At 52.4% G+C, this 15,606-nt stretch overlaps 1 protein-coding gene across 1 annotated transcript in view; it reads left to right on the forward strand.

Moving 5' to 3' along the window:
* The window catches only part of Dagla (diacylglycerol lipase alpha), a 54,973-nt gene continuing 39,367 nt past the window's right edge, over window positions 1-15,606 (forward strand). The window contains exon 1 of the mRNA XM_055614011.1: window positions 1-64. The gene's annotated coding sequence lies outside the window, so the exon portion shown is untranslated. The remainder of the gene's footprint in view (window positions 65-15,606) is intronic.

Genomic DNA, 15,606 nt, shown 5'->3' on the forward strand with positions numbered 1-15,606 from the left:
GAGCCCAGGATGGAGGTGGCGGTCGCAGCGGCCGCGGCGGGCCGAGCCCTGCGGCGCGCGGGAGGTAAGGGGGCCCGAGCCGAGCCCCGGGCGCGGGCGCCCTGCGAGCAGCGTGGCGGGCTGGGCAATGTCCACTGCGCGCGGTGGCCGGTCCGACAGGTCCGCGGGCGGAGGTGCGGCTGCCACGCGCGCCCGAGGCAGGTGTGAGGTCCGCGGAGCCCCGGGCCACCGGCGTAGGAATGGTGACACGCGTGGCACGGGCGTGGGCAACGTGGATACAGCACGGGCAGCGTGATTTTTCCCAGCGAGGGTGTCAGAAGACTCACCCCCGCCTTGGTGTGGCGGTGGCCGCCCAGGTGTGAGGAGGGTGCACCCTCTGTACAGGAGGGTGATGCACGCAGCTGGTGCGGGTGGGTGACCAGCTGGTGCCGGGCCATGGAGGTGAGATGGGAATGGGTGTGAGAAAGTGCTGCCATTGCTTGGGTGTTGGAATGGTTCTGGCCTTGGGCTTGACATGGTTTGGAGGGATGGTCCTGGGGCTTGAAGAATCAGGGCATGACTAGTGGCTCCGGCCCAGCTGTGAGAAATGGCCTTGGCTTAGCGCAGTGCCCTGGAATGACTGGCACCGTGAGGGGAGACTTGGTAGCCCTCAGACCCTGATAATTACCCACTCTTACAAGGGAGATGAGGAGGGGCAATGTTTTAGTTATGGAACTCAGCTTTAATGCATATTGGGTCTGCTGGCCTGGGGGCAGAAGGCTGGAAGAAGGTTGGTGTTCTTTATGATGGATGAGAATGAGAGACACCATGAAATTTGTCTACCGTGAGAGTCTTGATTGCTGTCCCAGGTAGAGCTCTGCCCAATTATAAACCTGTACCTGGTCGTGAATCCTTCCCACTTTGGGGAAGATGGGAGAAAAAGGTGATTCTCACTGGTGGTCCTTTGTTTCTGACTGTATGAGACTCAGAAAGGTGCAGACAAATGGCCCGTATCTATAGGTCAGGGATGGGCCCTTCGTTTTCACTGGATTTATGGAGATGCTACTGGGTTTCTGGGAATTGTCTCTTTTTAGGTCCAGAGGATCCTTTGAGGGTTGCGTTGAAGATGATTCTGTGGGAGTGTTTTGGGATTGCATCTGTCCTCACCAGTCTTCCGAAAAGCTTTGGGGAGGGTCTCTTTCTCTCTCTCTCCCTCCCTCCTTCTCTCAGTGCCACATGACGTCCTACTTCACAGAGCATCAGTTTGCAGACCCCCTAGAGAAGTCTTGGGGAGCTGGAGAAGACTTTAGGATGTTACAGTTTTCTTGGTGGGAAGGACTAGGTAGAAGTAGAAGCAAAGAGCTGAGCTTTAGGTAGAAGTAGAAGCAAAGAGCTGAGCTTTTCGTAAAGAGAGTGTTTCTTCGCAAACGGACCTTCTCTTTGCTTGGAGAAGCCTCCCTCATTTGACGGCACTGAGCTGAGTTCCCCAAAGCTGGTGTATTGTCCATTATATGTAGAGCCAGATGATTCAAATTCCAGTCTTGGCTGTTTGACCTTGAGCAGGTGTTGTTACCTTTAAGAGCCACTTCACACAGTGGTCCCAGTGGTCCCAGAGAATGGGAGGAGATGTCGAGCATGGAGTCTTTTATAAGCAGTGAAATGCTAGACAAAGGTCAGGGATTCTCATCTGGTAAAGAGACCAGGGCAAGAGATAGGAGGTGGTCGGAAATGGAGTCATGGAATGTGATTGGGCAGGAAGCGAGCCGTAGGTCAAGGGCTTGTCATAGGGAATTAGAAGCCCAGTATACATGCTCCTGCTTGGGGGGGATGTGGGATCTGTTGACACTGTGAGTCAGCTACTGAGCTGGAACCAGGCCCTGGGTCTCCCGAGGACGGTTGTGGTTCTGGACATGGCTATGGCAAGCGTGGTCTTCTGTAGGAGTGGTCTACGCAGGAGGAAGCCCTTTGCTTGGGCCACAGACACACCTCATTATCTGGGAAGGTCTGGGAGGCATCTGTGGCTGACAGATCTAGGGTACCTGTGTGGGAGGGAGACTCGGAAAGTGTGTTTTCTCTTGAGAATTTCCCTTGGTTCTGAGAATGGGAGTGGGGAGCAGTCATGTCAACCCTGTGGAGGTCATGGCCTAAAGAAGATGAACTGGGTCAGGGTGCCTACCAAGTGGGCTCAGGGCAGGTGGTCCCGTGGGGGAGGCTGAGGCTGTATGGCAGGGGAATGGGGGACAGTGAATGATGCTCTAGACACATGGAGGAGGAAGAGTCACTGAGCATCCTTAAAGGGTACTCCAACCTGGATAAATATGGTGAGAAGTCCCAAGACATCGATCCTTATGTGATTCCATTTCTGGCTGAACACCCTTTCCAGGTTGGGAAGGTGAGGGGGGACTGTAAATTGCTTTGTTTTGGTGTCTTTTTCTCAAGCATTCCTATGAGTGTCTGCATGGACAATAACTTATTGCCAAAGCTTGTACCCTGAAGTAAAAAGTTTTCTGCCTCATGTCCAGGCTTCGGTGTTGAGCCATAGGTAAAAGGTGTGGTGAGATGACTTTTCCATGCTGGGGAATTCACCCTGTCCCAATAGCTGCCACTTAGGCAAAGCGTGGCATGGTGAGTGTTTTCTTGGCTGTTCCCAGGTTGACATGAGGGGTGTCCCTGGCTGTCCGCATGCTCCCTGCAGTACCTTTCTACCTCCCCAGGGGGAAGGAAGCGCTTGGCACTTCACCTCCTGCCTGGAAAGCACTCTGTAGAACAGTTCCATTATGGAGGAAGCCTTCAGTCTCTCTGCTCATGTCCCCTCAGCTCACCCTCCACACCTCCGCCTATGTGTTCTGATTTGTAGCTCAGCCTTATGGTTTGGGGCTCCAGGGCCCTTTCCAGCCACCCCTTGCCATCTGCTTGGGATGCTGGGACTCTGTACAGCGGAGCTGGGCAGCGTGTGGGGTGGATCAGAAGATGCTAAGAGGAGGAGTTGGCCTCTGTTCCCCAAAGCAGAGCTGAGCTCTCTGAGCTGTCCCCAGGGTTTGAAGATGGTAGGGAGCCTAGCCAGGGGACTGGCTTGGTCACTGTACACCGATGATGGTTTTGACAGGTCCAGCAGAGGCAGAGGTCAGTAACAGAAGTGGACTTTGAGGGCAAGCCGCCCATTGGAGCTGAGGTTTTCAACTCTAGTCTTTAGTTTTACTCCCGTTTTCTTTGTCCATGTTTCTCTCAAAGTTGCTGTACTCAGCTTCTGGCGTCCTTTCCTTTCTTGGCTGCTCCATAAGTCACAATGCCCAGCTGCTCTGCCTGACACAGAATGCCAGGGAGTCTGGTGTTACTGACCAGAGGTTACCGATCAGAGGAGGGAGCACCAGGTGAGCCCACTGCAGCCAAAAGTGTAGTCCCTCTTGCCCTCGCCTTCTTCCTCTTTGCAGGCCAGAGGGGGGAACCTCTGAATTCATTACCTGTTGGGCTAGCACTCCATCTGAGTTCAATTTCTCACCAGAATAGTATAACATTACACTCCAGCAGACCGGGCAACCTGCGCTTGGGGAAGTATCAATGAGTGTGTGGTCAGGGAAAGATAAATCTTTAGAACCGCGAAGTCGGGGACATCTGAGGATGTGGTTACCAGCAGGCAGGGCTGAAAATGTTTATCTTGATTCTCCCTTTCCTTACTGATCCCTCTGAGTTGGGGTGGATGGGGACGAGTCTTCATGGCTTTCCAGGACACAGGAAGTTGACTTTTGGTGGGGACTGCTTTGCTGCTGAGGGGCCCAGGAGAAATGGTGTGTTGGGGAACAGTGTAGCCAGAGACAAAGGTGCAGTTCTCATGAGGTGCTTAGCAGGTTGCGGTTGAGGAAAGCAGGGCAAGGCTGTTCCCACCACAGAGCTGCTCAGAGAGTACACATGTGTGGAGCCACGTGTGCCTGCAAGTGTGTCTGTGGGAAGTGAGGGCTGAGGGGGTGTGAGCGGCTGGTGGCGTGGGAATTTGTGGGCTCTGGTGTCTGGCTGGCCTGGTGTCAGTGGGTGTGTGGAGAGGGGATTTACAGCAGGAGGAAGCAGTGGAGCCCGATGGGGGAAGCCTTCTAGATTGGGCAGGATGGGAGGGTGGGCTTCATGCTTCCTGTGATGGTGTTTGCTGAGGAGCCCTTCTGCTTTCTTAGTATTCTTTAGAAAGAGCCTGGCTCTCAAAGGTTTACGTGTACCTGACCCGGGAATTGGGGGGTAGATTCATGCCTGCTTCCCACCCCTTCCTCTAACACCTGGAAGTCCAATGAGGACAGTCCAGATAGTATCATAGCCTGTGGATATCATGACTCTAGATGCTGAGGGCACACAGCTTTAGATTTCAGTACTGGTACTTTTCCACACCTCAGTCTCCTTATCTGTAAGATAGAGATGGCAACCCTCTGACAAAGCAGAACTGTAAGAATTTCACCCTGTAACACCCGTGGAACAGAGGTCATGATGGAAGCCACAGAGCATTCACCTGGTCAGGGGTTTTGCTCTCTAGTCAGAATCTATTCCACCAAAAAGTGTGACATCCTGATATGAATAGATTAGAACCAGAGAGGAATAACAGGTTCCAGGTCCTGCTATGGAGATGGCAGGGCTATCCTGCCCTGGAGGAGTGTAGCTGTCAGAGGTATCACCTGTGCAAGTGCTTCTGTTAGATGTGGTGGTTTCTTCTTGAGTACAGGCTATGGGTTGGAGTCAAAGAGGGTCACAAAGACAAGTATACTAGAGCAGAAGGTGTAGAGTCTGCCCTCAAGAGGTTTGAGTTTCTAAAAGTGGTGCTTCAGGAGGTTAAATGAGGGTAAGTAATTTGAATGCTGTGATTAAAGGAAACTTGAATGGTCTTGGCTTTTCACCCAGGCCCATTAGGACCAGTGGGAAGATAGATCACAATAGTGGATGTAGCTAGGAAGGCCAACAGAGTGCACAAGCCAGAAGTAACTAGAAGCAATAAAAGCCATGTTTGGAAAAGTAGGGAACAGCTAGGTCCCCAGGACCACGAGAGTAGGGCCAGAGGTTGGATTTCCATCTATGTAAAACATGACCATCACTGAAATGTCCTGAGTAAGAATCTGGGGCCTGGGAAGACGTATCTGGAACAGGTTCCAGGGCTACTGGTGGACAAGAACATAGAAGGCCCAGAGAATAGAGCTGGAGCAAGGTAGTGTCAACCCTGAGAAGCTCAGTAGAGATGCAAAGCCTGATGGAATATGGAGGGGAGGCAGAAGCCACAGAAATCTATGGGTTTGGTCTCTAGAAGCTGGACATGAGGGGCAGGAGGCAGGAGGAGAGCCTGCAGAGGCCTGTAGTGTCTTTACCTTGTGTCTTTTAGATGGTGGTTCCCAGCAGAGCAGCGCCAGGCCAGAATGTATTATAGAGGCTTTCAAGGATCTCCATGAGGTTGTTGACACTGTCCTCAAGGCTGTCCTTGCCTCTGAGGCCACTGAGGGCTTCTGCTATTCCTAGCACTTACTTCTAGACATTTTTTAAAAATTATTTTCTCACCAAATTACCCCTTGAAATTTCGCCTGCCTGAGTTCAACCCAGGAGGTTACTATTCTGGGAAGTTTCATCAAAACCCTTTCAGCGTTGGAGAGTTCTCCAAGCTGGGGGCTGGGTGGGAAGAGAACAGGGCTTGTCTGCGCTTGTGTTTTGGGGAACTGCATTTTTGCCTGCATTTGTGTTTTGTGTTTCGAGGAGTATCCCCCAACCTGGAGGCCTCCCTGACCAAGGAGCTGCTATGTCTCTGAGTCCTGAGGAAGATGGCCTTGGCTGTGGAAGCTGATATAGGACTCCCGTACTAATCCATCCCCAGTAGGCTCTTATCACAGTCTCTCATGGAGCCATTTAATTAATTTATGATTGATGTTCCTGGACTCACTTGTGGTTAATTCATTATTGATGTTCCTTCATTATGTGCCATACACCCTGCTCCTCCCCCTTCTGTTGCCCTGGTGGACAGGCCATGTGAGGGGTGGGCTCCATGGGGCTGTAATTTTGTCCCTCAGACTTGAGTTTGGTGGCACACAGCTGGAATCTCAGCATTCACGAGGCAGAGGCAGGAGGATCCCTGCAAGTCTGAGATCAGCCTGGTTTACACAGAAAGATTTAGGGCAGCTGGGGTTGCCTAGATAGACCCTACCTCAAAGCAGCTGCATCAACAGTAACTATAACAACAGCTTTCATCTTGTGCATGGCAACTTGAGAGATAGAAGATCTTGTTTATTCCTTGCAGCAGGCACCCCTTTCACTCCTCCATCCCCCGTAAGCTCCATTTTACTGGAGGCTTGAAGAGGTTGAGTCACCTGCTCAGGGGTACACAGGCGACCAGGTGGGGAATGAGAGTTTGAAGAGCTTTTCATTGTCATGTCCCAGCCCAGCCCTGCCTCTCTTCCAAGCTCCACACAAGCCTCTTCCTACAGGAAGCCATTCTTCATGCTCCACTGAAGTGCACTCTATCTAGACAGCCCTAAGAATGTACATGGCTCCCTTTGCTCAGCCTTGCTTCTTGAAGAGTGAGGAACTAGTAATATAACATTTGCTGAGCAGAGGTGCTAGCACCAGGCACCTCTCTGTTCCTTAGTTCATTTCGTCGTCACCACCCCAGGGGTAGGTGGCACGAACCCTTTTTAAAGATGATGTTTTGAACCTTGCTAAAGGTCATTCAGTTGCCAGAGTTTAGGGTATTTAAAGTCTCCTTCGGATTTCCCTCCCCACCCCACCCCACCCCCTGCCCCACATCAGTCAAGAATGCTGTGTTTATCAAATAGCACACCTGTATGTCCCATCTGGCCTGTGTCAGGTTCCCTCTTTGCTGTGAGGACCCATTTCCATATGGTGGGTACTTTTGGAGACATGAAATGTGCTGAATTGGGCCAGGATTCTGTTCCTCTCTGCTGGGCATTTATGCATAAGTTACTTGTGAGTTCTGAGCTTCAGTTTTCCTGTTTGCAGACCAGCAGTAAGGACATCCATCCTAGCTTGCCCTGTTTAAACATGATGCTGGGAAGGAAGGGGTCTGGGAAGAGAATGTACTAAACAAAGGTTAGGGTTGCCAGTGAGGTCTCTGGCAGGTGGACCAAAGGTGCTAATGGCTGGACACACAAACTCAGGCTAAAGCATGTATACCCACCCTCCAAGACATCCAGACAGGCTTTTAGAGAGTCCTGTGGCTTTCTAGCTGCCAGGAACTTCAAAATCCTGTGGTGCCAGGAAAGGGGCAGGAGGTTCCGAGGAAGGTCCTCAGTCCTGGCCTATGTTTACTAGTCTATTGGTTGGCTGAGAAGTACCTGGGTTCTGGTTGTATGAAGTGCAGAGGGCTCTCCAGGATTCTTGGCCCTACTTCTCCTCTGTTTCCATGTGCACCCTAACGAGGTCGATTCAGGCTGGGTTTAGTGAGGAAGAGGGAGAGTTTGCCAAGCAGCCACCTCGAACTCTGCTACCCCACCCCACTCCCAAACATGCAGCAGCTGGGAAAGAGGTGAGCCCTGCATCCCGGAAGCAGGACACGGCCAGACTCTCCATGGCAGGGTTCCCAGGCGTCAGCTAGGAATCCTCTGCTTTCTCATCAGCTCTCCTCAGCGCCCAGCAGCTCCGTGCCTGGCAGGGGCTCTCTCTGGAAGGCCACAGGGCTCTGCATGGTTCTGCCCTGATCCTCCCAGGGCCCCAGAGCAGAGGGCAGAACAGAGAGGATTGACTTGTGGGTGGGGGCAAGGCAGGCCTGGCACTGCCTGTTGGAAATCTGCAGCTAGGCTGCCGTTAGGTGACGATTCGTTTCACTTCCTAAGTTTCCGCCTTCTGCAGGCTGGGATTACATCAGGCTCCCCTGGCACGCCCTGTAGCCTACTCCCACTTCTCACAGCTCTTTCACTGTCCTGGGACAGCTGCCCTGCTGCAGTTTCTCTGCAGGCTGCAGAATGGCTGGGTAGTCCTGGGCTGGTAGCTGAGAATACAGTCCCAACCTTTGCAGCCTCAGCTTCAGGAGCCTGGAACTCCCAGTACCCTGCCTGCTTCATGCTCTTCAGAGACTGCCTGTCTCCAAGTGCATGCCACCCCTGCCTACCTCTGACCGTCTGCTTCCAGTTCATCTTCCCTGCTTTTAAATAACACAGGTTTTCAGGCAGGGACTGTGCACAACGACAAAGCTTCACTGTAGTACACCACTGCTTGGGCGGGTCACATGACCTCTTGGTTCTCTCTCAAACAGGGAAGGGGGCTCTGCTGGAATGTGGCACATTGGTATCAAATGACATCCATATGGGAGTTCCTGTCCAGAGCCTAGAATGACAGGTGTCCAATACTGGCTAAGGATTGTCAGTAATTTTCAAGATTATTTCTTTCCATTATTCTGGCAGCCAAGGCCAGTGTTAAGGCTAACAAGACCCTCTTTTTAGCCAGTGCTGTGCCTCCTCTGAAGCTAGATGACCCCAAACCCTTACTCAGTTCAGGCCAAGCCCCTTGGGCATCCCTCCCCACCAGCATCTGGACCTCTTCTCCAAGCTGGCACTGTTTTGCTGGTCCCCCTCTGGCGTCTCACTCTTCACATCCCAGCCTACTCTGAAGCTGGCCTTCCCAACCCCCCAGCTCCTTTTGGTTCCTCTCCTATTTTGGTTTGCTTCCCTCTGGCACCCCTTCCATCCGGCTCTTGCCTTTGTCTAATGTTCCTCTCCTGAGGCCTTTGGGGAAGCCAGTTTCACTTAGAGCTCCTGTAAGTAAGCAAAGCTATGGTGGCCCCTCTGGCCACCCTGGGGCTGTAGGATGATGGATGATGGGCCTGAAAACCAGATTAGTCTTCACAACGTGGCCTGGACGTGGCAGCCTCTTCAGTGGCTGGAGAATGAAGTGAGCCCAATCTGTAGGTACCATATCATGCTCCATTAAGCTTGAAGTCCCAGAAAGAAGTCCCCTCAGTTCTAAAGATGTGAAGGAGAAGGCCAGGGGAGCCAAGTGCCCCTGGGAACACCAGCTATGCAGATGCTTCATTCTTGCTAGGTCAAGAAAGTCTTCTCAAGGGTCCATTCAGTTTTGGCCAGGCTGCTGATAAAAAGGTCATCATCAAGCTGAGCTCCTGCTGTACACTAGACTTTTGTGTGGAGCTGGGAGGCATAGGAGGAAAGTCAACCAGATTCTTCCTGGTTCTGTTAGTGGCTGACAAATGACACACAGTCCCTGGGATATCCCTCCAGACCCAATTCAAAGTACTCCAAGCTCAGGGTCACATTTAATGCAGAGTAGTGGCAGCTTCTGTGTTGCGGACACTTATTCCCTTTGCACTCAAGGCGCCTAGGAGGAGCACTGAGTGTTTCACAGCTGAGAAGCATGTGGGAACTCAGCTTCCTTGGAATGTCCAGGAAATCTGTTGGAAGCCATACTCCTGCTGCCACTCTCTGTGTGGCCCCTACTTTCCGGGTGTTGATCCTGCTTGCCGCCCTCAGCTCCCACTGGGGACTTTGTGAGCCCAGTCATCCTTCTTTCGGATTCTCTTTCGGATTCTTTCGGACTACTGAGAAGTCCGCCGTACCCCCAGGAAGCCCCAGGTCTGTTCCCCCATGTGCAGACTGAGTTTTCATCTGTGTTGCTCCACTTCCCAGCCCTGTCCTCCTCAGACCCCACACCTCCCTGGTCTTGGCAACGCCTTTTATGCTCACACAGGATGGTTCCTCTCACCCCGCATGCCCCCTGCCAGTGCTGTTGAGCTGTTCCAGATTGTTCTCCTTGCTGCCTGCCTGCCATACTATGCAGTTTAATAAACAGGCTAATGAAGGCTCTGGGCACCTCAGGAGCCGCCTTCTCTGTTTCTTGGTCCCTTTAGAGAGCCTGCCCCCTCCCTTCCCCAGGTGAGCCCCATTCAGCAGGCTTCTGGAAGCGGTAACTAAGCTGGGCACCCAGCCCACCACCTGCTCAGTACTTTATAAAAGTTTAACCTTAATGGTGTAATGAACTCCCATCATAAAGCAGCTGGAGCAGTGCATCCTGGGATGTATAAATTATAGGAGCCATCTGAAGTTGTAATTGGAAATGGCAGCAACTGGAATGTTGAAAGAGGTCGGCCTCACTGGGCTGAGCACAGCTATTCTCTACTTCCTTTCAAAAGGCACACAGAACTGGGTCTGGCTGCGAAGAAAGAATGTCCTCAGACCAAACTGAGCTCCTGGTTCCTCCGCCCCAGATCCTACTTCCTGTCTCCAGCTGTGTCTGCAGAGACTGAGAGCTTTGGAGGCAGGACATCCACCCTGGCTCTGAGCTGCAGACTGCAAGCACAGTGGGCCGGGAGGGAAAAGGGCTCCAGACACACAGTGGGGGTCAGCTACAGCTCCGCTGTCCAGGGAGGGCTGCAGAGCCATTGATTTGGCTTCCCCTCTGCTTCCGTGACTGTGGCTTGTAACTGGACCTGATCTGTCAAGTGGGACTGGAGCTCCCTGGGAAGTAGCGAGTCCTCTGCCCTGGGGCTCCTGCCACAGCTTCTGGATCTTTAACCAGATCTTTAATCTGAGTTATTTAGCCTCAGCTACAGTTCCTGCCTATAGAACAGGCATGACTGGACCTCTGAGAACACCAGGAGAGACACAGGGGATGCACTCTCTAGTTGCTTGTCCAGGACTGGGCATGGCACAATGTGACACTCACATTTCATGTGGGGAGCTTGCTGATGTACGCTCTAGCGCAGGCCAGATGGACCCCATCTGTATTTCTAAGATGCTTAGATTCTAACTATCAACAGGCTACGGATGATCCATGGACTGTGGTTTGAGTGGCAAAGTCATACAGTATGTGATCCTTAGGGAGTGTGATGGTCTTGACACTGCTGAGTTCTTACACAGGTACTTGTGTTGGTACTGGTCAACATTCCTGAATGCAGCCTCACCCTGGAACAGGCAAGAGAGCAGGCTGTTATTTGACACTGCTCCCCCAGCCACCATCTGACTTCTCTGAGATGGAACTCAGACTCTAGGAGCACTGGATAGTTTCTGCAGGCTTAGATGGCAGCCCCGTTGGGATCCACTCTCAAAATCAGGGCTCCTCTTAACACATTCTTGGACCCTACCTTTGATTCAAAGATTCAGAATTGCTGGGTGGAGGAGTGGTAGGGGGACTGGGAATTTGCATTTGTCAGTCAGCACTGCTATTCCCCTTTGCCCATCTCTGGGAATCACTACCTGTGAGCTGTGTGAAGGGCACAACCCCAACTCCTCAAACTCAAGAGAACAGAAAAGACAGGATCTGCCAGGGTCCTGTTGTCAAGGCCTGCAGCACAGAGGTATATTCCCTAGGCTTGCTTCAAAGGTTTTCTCTCAACAAGAAGAGGGAAACTGAGGGGCTGGGTGAATATGCTACTGTGATTCTGCTGTGTTGAAGAGAGGTGGTGAAAAGCCATTTGATGCGCAGAGTTCACTCTTGGGTTCCCTGAAGAGAAATGGCAGGTACAGAGCAGCCCCGTGAAATAGTTACTTTGCTCATTGTTATTTTTAAATACTGGACAAAGACATCTCCAGGAAGGAAGAGTTTATCCTGGCTCACAGTTCAAGTCCACCATGTTGGGGATTTGATGGCAGCAAGAGCCTGAGGCAGCTGGTTACATTGTATCCAGAGTCTGGAAGCAGAAGGGGACACAGATGCCGGTGTTCTACTACTGTCTTCTTTTTATTTAGTCTGTGACTGCAGTCCATGGAATGGTGCCACCCACCCTAACAGTGGGTCTTTCCTCTTCAATTAACCCAATCCCCAAACTCTCTCATAGGCATGCCCAGAGGTTTGTCTCCTAGGTGATCCTAGATTCTGTCAACAGTAACCATCACACACTATATTTGGACAGAGAAAACAAAAGACTAGATAGTTTTTCGTAGTTAATTTTCCAAGTGGGATCAGGAGAAGCTTCTGGTTATTTTATTGTCAGTGGTGGTGGTTTCTGTTTTTTATAGACAATGTAGTAATGTAGGAAGGAGGAAAATGTGACATAAACATGTCTGGTCTGGGGTCCCAGGGACACAGAAGGCTCACCCAGCATGAGACAAGAGGCCTTCCTGGCTAGTGGAAGATTCATCTGCCAGGACTGTGGCACCCTGGCTGAAGTAACCTTGTCCATGTCCCCTCGCCTTCTCCAGGTCCAGGTGCTCTTTGTCCATTGTTTTGATCTATTGCTTTCTTGCTTCTCCTTGTTTCAGTTTCCTCTAGTGATGGTGAGGACACCTATATGCCACACAGAAGGAAAATATGGGGAGAGATGGCCGGAAGCCCCTTCACTTCTGGTTTGTAGAACTCCAGAGGTACTCTGGATGTGTCACCTAGGTGCCCAAAAATAAACTCCAGAATCGAGACTCATAGAGCATGCTAAGGAATTAATGATGGAGTAAATGAGGCTTGAGTGGCATTTCTGACAGGGCAAAACCCAAAGCTATGTGACCTTGGCCATGGCAATGTACTTTCCCTGGACTCCAGGTCCTTGTCTGTAGATTGTGAGGATAGACTGGCCTGAGCTGGAACCCTGGCGCCTCTAGCTCTGCTCTGGTACTCCATTCCTGCTATACTATCTGGTTTTCTGGGCAGCTTCAGTTGCCAGAGAAGACCTCTCCTGTCTGTTCCAGCTACTAGGCTTGTATCTCTAAGTGGCTGCTAGCACATGGTCCCCTAAACAAGGGACTGATAAGGGCTGTCTGTCTCTGATATCTAGGCCTCCAAGGCAGCGGCCATAGGGATGTGGTGAATGGTGGGGGAATTTGTGGACTAGCTGGCTGCAGAGACCCAGGGCATCTGAGTGATCCTGGCCCTAAGGTTGGCCTCCTAGATCTCATGGGTGGGATCTGCCCTGCCTTCTCTCTCTCTTTCCTGTTCTGAGCTGCCTCAGGAGCATCCCAGTGCCTGGCTTTGTGTCTGAGGCCTCACTTCCAGCAGCCCTAAGACTCAGTACTTCAAGCTACTGTTTTCCATTGAGTGGCTCAGTTCCAGGAGGGGTGGGGATAGGAGAAAGTCATTCAAGAGATTTGTTTGAAAGACATTTAAATAAACCCAGGAGATTTATGTGGCCACATGTTTCCAGTCTTCTTTCAAAGCAGTGGATGGGTTTCTGAATCTCTCCCACCACCCACTTCCCCACTCCGGAAGTGTAACAGGCCAGGCTTTAAGAAGAATCAAGAAAGAGGAAGCCCAGCAGGAGCTGAAGATCAAAGCTGGCAGGGGCTGGAAAAGCCTAAATGGGAGCTTTCCCAGTTACCCATCATGCCCATGGAGAGGGTCCTTAATACCTGCCCAGGCAATAACCAGCATGCATGTGATCCTGATAAGGTGGGGAAGCTGCCCCTGGGGCATTGTGTCTTCTCCACTGTGTGCCCCCTGGCTAGGAGCCCAGAGGAGCTGCTTTTGTATGTGACCCAGGGAAAAATGTGGGGAACCTTCTGCTCAGGGGCCTCCTGGCCACAGTGGTTAAAGAGCAGGCCCTATATCTCCTGCTTGGTCCTGGGGTGAAAAGAGGGGAGGAAATATGATTCAGACAGGCATCCTCCCTCTTGGATCCATTGTCCATCTCCTGACTTAGCACTGACCCCATTTCAAGGTCCCTTGTATCATAACCCTGCACTCACTGGCCCACCTTGGCCCTTCTTTGTCAATCTGACCAGAGAACTCCTAGAAGTTGGACTGTAGCATCTCCTGAGGTCTTGTAGAGTGTGGCCATTGCCTCCTGGTCTGGGAGCTCCCAGGCCATAGATCTTCTCTCCTGCTCTGGGCTTTGAGCCACCCAAGGTTATGGGTGAAGCAGGCTCAGAACATCATCCTTACCTCACTTCTCTTACCTAGGCAGAGGTAAGAGCCCTCCCTATGTGAGTGCCAGACCAGAAAAGGATGGAGGTGTGTGTGTGTTTGAGTGTGTGTGTGTGAATGGGGAGCCGGGCCTTCCTAAGGTCGGATGTTACAGCCGCAAAAGGCAGCAGTCTCTCTGCACTGTCAGGCAAACCACAAGAGGTAGCCAGTGGCCTCCAGCACCAACTGGTCTGGTGGGTTTACAGGCCTGGCCATTTTTCCTGTTTCTTCCAGAAAAAGACATCTTGCTGGCTCTGCCTGATTCTGTCCTGGCCTTGTTTTCTGCTAGGCTTTGGTCTTACCTCTGGACATCTGGTCTGGACCTTAGTCCTCCCTCCATCTTGGCTTGACAAGGAGGAGGCCCCTCTAGAATGAGGTAGAGTACCCATTCCTTTATCATCTGGAGTTATGCAGATGCCAAAACCCTGGAAAGCAGGGTACTTGGAGGTCAGGGTCCCTGGCACTAAGCAGGAGCCACCAGGAACTCCTCTCCACTTATATGCCAATCCTAAGGGGTCAGGAGCTATAGGAGGGCAGCTGTGTGCCCATGGCCTACCTTTCAGGGCTGTCTGCAGTGTGACTTCTTCCTGCTCCACCTGCCTGGCTCCTCTCTCAGGGAGCAGGAAATGGGGGTGAGGGAGCCCGGGTGTTCCTCTCACCCTCTGTGGGAGGGGCTGGATACCCCACTCATAGGTGTCAGCAGAGCCTCTCCAGTGGTGGGTGCTGGTGCTGGGACTTCCCTAGCTGACTCACCCTGGGCCTGGCTGTGCCTCCGCTGAGGCAGTTGTGAAGGTGTCTGGGTGGTGACAGCAACTCACACTCAGTCCCAGGATGGGGTGAGGGGGATAGAGTCAGTACAACATCCGAGGGCTGACAAAGAGCCTGCCACCCCTACCTCCCAGCATGAGACAAGTAAGGCTCAGGTCTTGAGCATGGCTGTTCCTAAAGATTCCTGGGCCAGATGCCTTCCTTGCCCTGCCCCTGTCAAGAGACCAAAGAATAGGGAAGCCATTGATTCAGAGGCATTTCCCAGACACAGACAGGGCAGCCAGGCTGAGGACTGTGAGAGTCAGGAAGTGGGGTCAGCCCAGTGGCCTAGCTAGGGCCAAGGACCCCTGGGAGAAAGGAGAACACTGTTGGTTCCCCACCCCCAGGAAAAAAAAAAAAAGACACCTCACAGGTCCTGTGTACTTGGTTCTCAGACACCCATAGCCTCCCCCGACAGGCAGTAGGACAGAGGTGTCGCAATCACAGTGTGGGGAGGGGTGGAGGAGGACCGAGCAGACAGCACTGGAGTGCATGGCTTGCTAGCAGGCCTGTGGGGGCGGTGGCAGCAGTGCTGCGTGGGGTGAGCTGGGGGGGTGGGTTGGGGGGATGTGCAGTTCTGGGTGACTAGACCCAGAATCCCTAGCTTCCTGTTACCAGTGGGAGAGGGGGTTACCCTGACTCCCTGGGCTGGAGTAGCAGGAGATGGCTGCTAGGAGTGAGAGTTGGGACCCTGGCATGATTCAGTTATGACACCAGTCCATTGGCCTTGTGAGAAATGTAGCAGTGTTGTCGGACAGATGCCACAGCCAGAACCTCTGACAAGCAGGGTATCTGGATGTCTGGGCCATAGGATGCTGATTCCTTGTGGACAGGCACAGTGGTAAGGTGGCCCAGGCTGGAATGAGACTGGCAAGCCCAGGTTTGGCCAGCCTTAAGCCTAGCCTGGTACTCAGCTTGGCCCACAAAGGGAAAGAAGCACCGAGGCTGCCAGCTGTGACCCGAGCAGGCAACAAGCATGGGCAGCATGAAAGAACGTCAGGCCCCAGCTGGGAT

Source organism: Psammomys obesus, unplaced genomic scaffold (genome assembly GCF_907164565.1).
Source record: "Psammomys obesus unplaced genomic scaffold, mPsaObe1.curated_primary_1811, whole genome shotgun sequence".
Classification (NCBI taxonomy): domain Eukaryota; kingdom Metazoa; phylum Chordata; class Mammalia; order Rodentia; family Muridae; genus Psammomys; species Psammomys obesus.